This window comes from Fukomys damarensis, unplaced genomic scaffold, assembly GCF_012274545.1.
Source record: "Fukomys damarensis isolate Sample0158 unplaced genomic scaffold, DMR_v1.0_HiC HiC_scaffold_5, whole genome shotgun sequence".
Classification (NCBI taxonomy): Eukaryota; Metazoa; Chordata; class Mammalia; order Rodentia; family Bathyergidae; genus Fukomys; species Fukomys damarensis.
The window spans coordinates 17,391,901-17,400,655 of NW_022900917.1; the positions used below are offsets into that span (position 1 = coordinate 17,391,901).

The 8,755-nt window shown below is 45.8% G+C and overlaps 1 protein-coding gene across 1 annotated transcript in view; it reads right to left on the reverse strand.

Moving 5' to 3' along the window:
• The window catches only part of Laptm4b (lysosomal protein transmembrane 4 beta), a 53,160-nt gene that overhangs the window by 44,040 nt on the left and 365 nt on the right, over positions 1-8,755 (reverse strand). The window lies entirely within an intron of this gene.

Genomic DNA, 8,755 nt, shown 5'->3' on the forward strand with positions numbered 1-8,755 from the left:
GGCTTGGGCCGGGGATTTAGCTCAGTGATTCGGTAGCCTGCCTCGCAAGTGCAAGGACCAGAGTTCGATCCCTGATACCAAAAAAAAAAAAAAAAAAAAATCTCTGGCTTAAGCTCTTCTAAGAGTGCAACCTTCAAAATAGCAGATGAGGGAAATGGGTAAGAAAACAGTGACTTGTGTTGTTATCTCAGCATTAATTAATATTTAATTATCGGTTAACATTTACTTCCTCTACTTGACCAGAGGGTCCACGTTGGCAGGGATCTGCCAAGAGAGACCTGCACTGAGAATCTCCTTGAATGAACCGCCCCCACGCAGCCACCATAATGCACAGGACAGACTTCTTCAGAGACACCTGCTTCTGAGGGAGGAATGAAGAGGGAGGGAAGATGGAAACCAAGTAAGGATCAACATTCCTTCCAGGCTTAAACTGTCCACACGCTGCTCTACTCAGATGGTGAGAGCTCAAACACAGGCAGCCAAGGTTCTCTGGCCCACAGGCTGACTGCATTTTGTTTCACATGACTGGCTTCATTTTCCTCTGAAATAGCTACTCATGTTACCTTCATTTCATATTTAAAATAGTTGCTACCTGGCGGGGAAGAGGGAGCAACCCAGGAGCTCAGGAACAAAGCTGCTTTTGGGCCCTGGCTTGGCAGGTGTGTCCCAAACCGCTGGGCTAAAGAGGACATCTCCCAGCCTTCCCGGGAGCCGGGTGACAGACAGGTGGGTCATTTCTACTTCACATTATTAAAATAATGAAGTGCTGGCTCTGTGCATTCCACAGTTCCACAGTGCTGGGGCAATGACTCTGAAGAACCCCAGGCGTGCAGCTACTTCCAGGTAAAGAAGGGGCCTCAGAACCCAATGGGAACCCACAGACTGGATGGCAGAGTGGTCCACTGGCCCGCTTAGGAGATCCGTACTTTCTCTCCTAGTGCTGCATTTGTGCACCTCTTAGAGCAGCTCTACCTAGGATGACTACAGAGGTTAAAAGTAAATACCAACACAAAGAGCAAGGGGAACAGAGGCCAAAGAAGCCAAAGCTACATTAAGGAGAAAGAACGAAAAAAAAAAAAAAAGACTCAGATCAGCAGACTAGAACTAGGATGAAGGCATCAAATCTGGACCATAAAAAAAGGGCCTCCCAGAGGCCAACCCTCTTTTAAAACATGCAGGAAGCTGGCAGGCGCTGCTGGCTGGAGACTTGTCCCTTTTTGTCCTGAGTATTTATGACCCCTTTTGTGAAGATTTACCAGGCTGCCTGATGGAAAGCTATAAAATATTCAGGCCGGGATTTAGCTCAGCTGTGCCATGTCTGACTTGCAAGTGCAAGGTCGTGAGTTTGATCCCCATTACCCCAAAAAAAACAAAAAACTCAATTCATTCCACCATCATGATTAGCAGCCTCTAAAGGAAAACACCTAGGGCCTGTTAGGAAAAAGGAAAAGAAGAAACAGAGGTATAAGCTCAACGGGGCAGATTCATTGTGGAACAGACCTGAGAAGGACCTCCGTGGCACCAGAGACCAGAACAGCTGCTCTCAAAAGGGCTATAGGGTTATGGGGTCCTTCAACGGGGATGCAGAAGGGGGAGTGCAGTGAGGGGCTTGTGGCTCTTGAGAGTTCACAAGCACCAGTGCATGCCCAAGGATGAGGCTTGGCAAAGAGCAGGGAGTAGCGGCTGCTATCAGTAGGAGCCCCCCAGGTGCACCTGTGCTGGGAGGGGCAGTTTAAAGGGGTCTGAGCAGGATGTCAGGGTCAGACTCCTTCACCCAGGACAGGAGGGTTCACCTCAGTAACAACTGTATTTCCCCACAGATATTAATAAGTTGGCATACTCGCTTCATAAACAAATCCAACGACTGAGATCAGCTGGGATGAATCCAGGTATTCAGCTTCAGGCAATGAGAAAATCCCCCCTTTCCCTGCAGGAAGGGCTGACTGTGACCATCCCACCCAGCCTCTCCCCACCACACCTCCACTTCTGCCAGCCCCCAGCCCACTGTCTGCACAGGTAGCAGAGCTGGCTCCAAGGAAGGGCCAGTGCTTCACCACCCCTGCGACACTAGGCACTTCCACTGTTAAGTAAAAATTACAGGGGCCTCTATTTTGGACTAAGCCCCGCAGTAGGCTCCCAGAGACCAGGCTAGAAATCAAAATGAGTCACCCAAGCTAACATCCTATCACTAAACTGAAACTGAACTACACCTGACCTCAGCAGTCAGGATTAGAGAGGGAACAGCAAGATTTCCCAAACAGGCCAATTTCACTGGCATAATTGAAACACACACAGCATAGGACACAAGATTTGTGTGAGCAAAAAGCCTGATTTGATTCCACCCAGGTGTGGATGGGCTGAGATGGAGAATTTGTCTGGAGAAGTTTCACAGGGATTTGGGGAGGGGAGTGCAGTCTTAAGGAATCTGGGTGGAATACTTGTGGTCCAGTTTCCCAGGACGTCACTGCAGGTGTGTAGATAACACCGGATTTATCAGAGCTGGGGAGATTGCACGTCCTGTCCTAAGGTTTCTTTATGGCCACCGGCTCTGTTCGCTAACGGCAGCATGGCCCTTCGTGGTTTCCTGCTGTTTGTTGATACCAGCATGTTTGCTGAGGGTCTTACCCAGGTCAGGCACTGCAATAATGAAGTTCCTTCAGCCTTTCATTTAAAAAGTTAATCTGAAGTAACCAGATGCTAACCAAGCATAACTGAAATGACCAATCTGATTTTTGTTTTCCTGGGCCCTTTTTGGTCTGTAAAAATCATTTCTGCTCTGAGAAAGTTATTCTAGTTCACGATATGAAACGATATGAAGTTCTAGCAATTCTATAATCCAAAAAAATGCAAATTAAGATCTTTAAAATGTTACAATTCTCCCAAGGAAGCTGCAAGAAAAAACTTTAAATCCTTAAGTTAAAATCAACTGAGGTTTAAAAAAAAAAAAATCAATCAACTGAGGTAATCTTTGCTTAAAGTTTGTTTCCTTCCAGTACAATGGGCTGAGCAGCTTACAGCTCTTTAATCCCCCCACTGGTGGTGAGGGCTCCCCCCAGGGTTTCCACCAGCACCTGGAAATAACAATGCAGCACCCGGAACACAGGCTGGGTAGGGAGGAGAGTTACAGCCTCTTGCCAGGGGTGAGATTCAAAATTCAGTTGATAGAACATACATACACTACACATTTACCTAAATACATTCTGCAGTACAAAATTCACCCCGGCCACTTCAATACTTGATTCTATGTTGATAAGATTGATATTAATAAACAACTTTGACAGCAATCTTTTTCTTTCCCAGTATGCCTTTAAAATGTTCAGATGAGCACAGGATTATCACCACCCTGAGTCCCAAGTCACCCGAAAGCTCCTCCACTTACTGTGTGTACCCATAAGTAATGGTTTGTTTGGGAGTTTGCCCATGTGAGGCACTGACCTCCCAGCCCCCATGTATTATGAAAAAAAAAATTTTAAGTCCTGATGAAAAAATAAAATGTTCTTACGAGCACAGTGGTACACACCTATGACCCCAGCACTCAGGAGGCTGGGACAATAAGATCCTTGGCTAGTTGGAGGCCAGCCTGAACTACATAGCAAGACCCTGTTTCCAGAAGGCAAAAATAAATAAATAAATAAATAAAACTTTCTGATGATCTAGCATAACAATTTCTGGCAATTTTTAAAAAGCAATATAAATGTTTAAAACATTAAAACCCCCAACTGTCCACCAGCCAATATTTCATTTCATACCACTGTCCTGGATCCTTTATATGGGAGGGGGTACTTTAAAAAATCCAGTCTCCACTATCTAAATTGCTTCCATTTGTTCAATCAGATGGTTACCTACTCTGAGTGGCAAAGGTATTATAGACAGCCAAGTTAGACAGAAATATTACAGGCAGTCAGGGATGCAGGACAAAGGTGAAACACATCACAACCGCGGCTGAAGGCCAGGACTGAAGATAAAGATGAAATGACCAGGCCTGCACATCTCCTCAAAAGACAAACATGGGGCCTAATGAACTCTAGATAAACATCAGTCACCCTGTGGGTGACCAAGACTGCTGGACCCATCATTCCCTAGGAAAGTCTTTGTACTTTCCATGTACACTTTATGTGACTCCCCCCAATTAGTTTCTTTTGTTTTGTTTTGGTTTGGTTTTCTTTTGCAGAACCGGGGATCAAACTCAGGGCCTTGTGCTTGCAGTACCTCCAGCCCTCTCCAGTTAGATTATTACCTATACTCGTAACCTTATTGGTTAATCACAGCCATAACCCACATTGTACACACCTGAGTTTTGCTCTAAAAGCCTCTCTGTAAATAAAGTGGGTCCCTGGCTACCCACTCAGGTCCCTCCTGCCTCTCAGGAGCTATCCTTCTAGTAAATACTTTCCTACTCTTTTTTTTTTTTTTTTTTTTTTTTTTTTTTTTTTTTTTTTTTTTTTTTTTTTTTTTTTTTTTTTTTTTTTTTTTTTTTTTTTTTTTTTTTTGGTGGTACCAAGGATCAAACTCAGGACCGTGCGCTTTGGAGGCAGGTGCCGACAACAGTGAGCTAAATCCCCAGCCCACCTCCTTACTCTTAACCTCCACTGTTCCTAGAATTCATCCTTCAATTTTCATAGAACAAGAGCTAGGCATCAGACATCTAACAGTTTGGGAGATATAATAATTTTCCATTTTATCTTCTGTATCACAGGGAGATATACCATTCACTAACTGATAAAAACCTCTACCTAGCATGTGTGAAGCCCTGAGTTCAATCCCCAGTACCGAAAAATCAAACCAAACCAAACCCTCCCCTATATTACTCACTGCATTAGAAAACGAAAGACCTGAGCAGAACACTGGCCCTATGTAACCCACTCTCTCGTCTTGTCTTGGTCTTCCTGCCACACAGACGAGCCTGCCATTTTAAACTTCCTTAAACCCTGTTCCTAATTCTTCAAGGGCTCTGTAACTGCCTGCAGAATAAACTCCAAACCCTTGCATGTCAGTTTTTTGTTGATCTAATATATTAGGGGAAAATGCCAGGCATGGAGGGCTCTAGAAATGTGAATCAGCCCCTATTTTGCCCTGGAATTATGGGCCAACTCACAGACTCCAACAGCTGAAAAGCTATTCATCTTGAATGAGTACACTGCCACTTACCCAGACTGACTCAGGGTTACTCTAAGGTCTAAATAAGAACAAATGTGAAAGCCCACTAAAAGCCATCAATCGCTTTAATATAGGATGGCAGTTTTACAGTCCTGCACCAGAAAAAAATCAACAGCTGTAACACCAAAACTTCTTAGGATGCAGAGAGAACCCATCAAGCCAGGCCCATGGTGCATATCCTTGAGGCTGGAATGGCTCAAAATATGTAAAGAGTTTCTACAAATCAATATGAAAAGGTGACAAGACCCAATAAAAGCTGGGCAATAAACAGCACTTCCCAAAGGGAAAAACTCAGCCAACAAGCAAAAATCAACTCTTCGCTGGGTGTGGCACACGCCTATAATCCCACCACTCGGGAGGCTGAGGCAGGAGGATAGCTGTGAGTTCGAGACCAGCCTGGGCTACACAGTGAGTTCCAGGTCAGTCTCAACTACATAGTGAGACCCTGTCTCAATAGATAGATAGATAGATAGATAGATAGATAGATAGATAGATAGATAGATCAACTCTTCTACACTACTCTGCATAAAGGAAATGCACAAGGGGCAACTGGTTAGCTGTCATGGGTTACCACCCCCACTGAACCTAGGGCCTCCGCCATGAGCTATATCGCCAGCCCACTGACTGACTGGCTGATTACAGTCCTGGGATTGAACCCAGGGCCTTCACTCTGAACTACATCTCCAGCTTTTTTTTTGTACCAGAAATCCAACTCAGGACATTGCCAGGCAGGTGTGGCACCAGTAAGCTGAATCCCTGGCTCCTCACCCCTAGGCATTTTTTAAAAAATTTATTTTGAGGCAGGGTATCACTAAATCACTAAGTTGTCCAGGATGGGCTCAAGTATGTAAAATCCTCCTGCCTGCCTCAGCCTTCCAGGATGCTGGGATTACAGGGATTACATGCCTGACAGCAGTTTCTAATAAAGCTAAACATACTTCTTTCACAATGACCAACAATACCACTCCTTAGAATTTATTTCTCTAAGGGAAATAAAAAAACCTAAATCCACAAGAAGCCTTGTGTAAGAATGTTCAGAGCAGCTAAACATTTGCCAAACAGGCCCAAACCGGATACCTCCTCAAAATCCAACGCAAGCAATTGAATAAATGAACCACTGTATACAAGGGGTGATCGAAATATAAGGTGAATGTCCAAAATTAAACAAAAATTACAGTAAAAGGCACATTGCCACGTCACCCCCGACACCCCCTTCATTGTTCTACTTAGCTGGTGTCTTGTTGTGTAGTTCAGGCTGGCCCTGAACTCATGGTGATCATCCTGTCTCAGCCTCAAAAGAGCTGTGATTATAGTGGTGTACCACCATGCCCAGCGTTCTTGCCACTTTCTGAAGGAGTCCTGGAATGAAGTCTTCTTCCAGTCTTTTCGTGATAAAAAAAAAAAACGGTGAATAGGACTAAGGATTTAGTTCAGTGGCAATGGGCCTGCCTTGCAAGCACAAGATCCTGAGTTAGATGGAGGAAGTGGGGGCGACAACTGACCTCACTAGGAATACACAAATAAGACCTATGCAAAGAATCTGGTAGTTACCTGGCACAGAGCTTAGCAAAAAAAGAAAAAACAGGCAGTGGTGGTAAACAAGCAGCAATCAGAACGCTCATTTAAAAAATTCTTTTTCTGGCTTAGTTGAAGGAAGAGCTATTAGCGTGGACTCTTCCTCAAGTATCTCTCCAAACTCTCACCCCTTTTCCCGGCAACCCTCCCCACTCTAAATGCTTACTGAGGGCAACGGAGAAGGGAACCCTGCTCCTAGCCACAGACAGTCTTACAAACGTTCACAGAGATTTAAGGTTTTGGATAACCAAGTTATATTTAAGATATGAGAGAAACACTCCTGAAAAAAGTCTAAATCATTTTGAAATGCAAAAGACTTTTTGTAAAGTTAAACAGGGGTATCCAATGACCAACAATTTTACTTCTAGGTATGGGGGGCAGTAAGTCTTCTGAAGTGTTACTCACTGCCCAGTACCTAAGCCCCACTTCCCATAGGAGTTTACCTGCAGTAGCATTCTTTTTCACACCCCTTAGGAGGCTTTCGATCTTTCCAAAGGCCATCATCTATTTCCACATTTCCAAATGGTGAGACAGGCACACACCCCAACCACTTCCCACAAAGAGCTCCGCACCAGGCATAGACAGAGCAGGGGGAGAACTCTTTCATCACACCAGTGTGGCCAGGCTGGACCACAGCCAGCAACTAGGCTCAAGCAGATTTATCTTTGCTGTAGATCATGGAGTACATTTGCCTAATGCAGTGCCCTAGATTTTACAAATGACATTCACATTCACTAATGTACTTCCAAGTCTGCAGACTGGAGCATTTTCAAGGAACATACAAGACACTTGTATAAAATAGTCTGCCCTGATCATCGATAAAAGTACTATTTTGAGCCCACTTACTATGCTTTCACTATGATTTTTGAATTTCTGTAAATAATTCCTTGGCTTTCAGAAAAAGCGTTAGGTCAAACACCAATGTTTAATCTGCATTCGCACTGTGCAGTTAAGGACCCCACGCACACTAAAGATCTGACTGAAAGCTTTTAAGGCCAAAAATTCGTATTGTGTGGCCACGATTGGCACTGCCTAAAGAAAAGTCGAAACTAAACAGCACAGTGGGTCGGGTGTGGCGGTGCATGCCTTAATTCTAGCACGACGGGATGGGAGGCTGAGGCGGGAGGAAGGACAAGTCTGAGCCTAGCCTGGGCCACTAACTTAGCAAGACCCGGTCTCAAAAAAATTCGGAGCTGGGAATGCAGCTCAGTGTTAAGACCCTGAGTTCAATCCCCAGCACTGCAAAACTAAATAACACCAAATTGGGGGAAAACGTTTCATTTAAAATGACAACGAATAAGTTCTCTTTCAACACAATGTCCATACTACCTAAAAAACGACCGAAATTTTAAAAATGGGTCACAACAAAAAACCTCTGACTCATGTTGAAGGAGATAATGCATTCTCATTTCAAAGTCCTGCCATCCAACGGACCATCATTTTCTGGCTCTTCCTCGAGCTGCACTGCAGTCAGGAGCTGGGATCGAACTCTCCACCGGAATATCACGTAGCATAAAATACACACGACTACGCGCTCAGGGTCGACGCCGTCGGGGCTGCCGACCACCCACGCGGGCAGCCCAGGGCAGCGCACCGTCAGGTCTCCTCACTGCACCGCTCAGGGCAGCACTGCTTCTCTCAAGGAAGACCCCTCAAACTCGCCAGCCCAAGGAAAACCCCCAAACTCGGATGCGCCGGGCCAGCGAAATGCTGGATCGCCGGTCCCTGGGGCAGGGAAGGCATGAGTGGGTGTAAGATGGCTTCCCCGGGGCAGATAGGAATGCAGCAAACCCCAGGCGGACGCTGCCTTGGGGGAAGGGTTTAAAGACTTACAAGGAACCCCTTCCCAAGTAAGGGACCAGGCCCCGCAGCCTTGGCCACGGAGGAGCGAACGAGGTGGGAGAGGGCGCCCCGCCAACCGGGGCAATGCGGGCAGGGAGCTGGGCGCTCACGGCCGGGGCCCCCTCCCGAAGGCCGTGCACACCCCCAAAGCGCAGCCCAGCGAGCAGGGGGCAGCACGCAC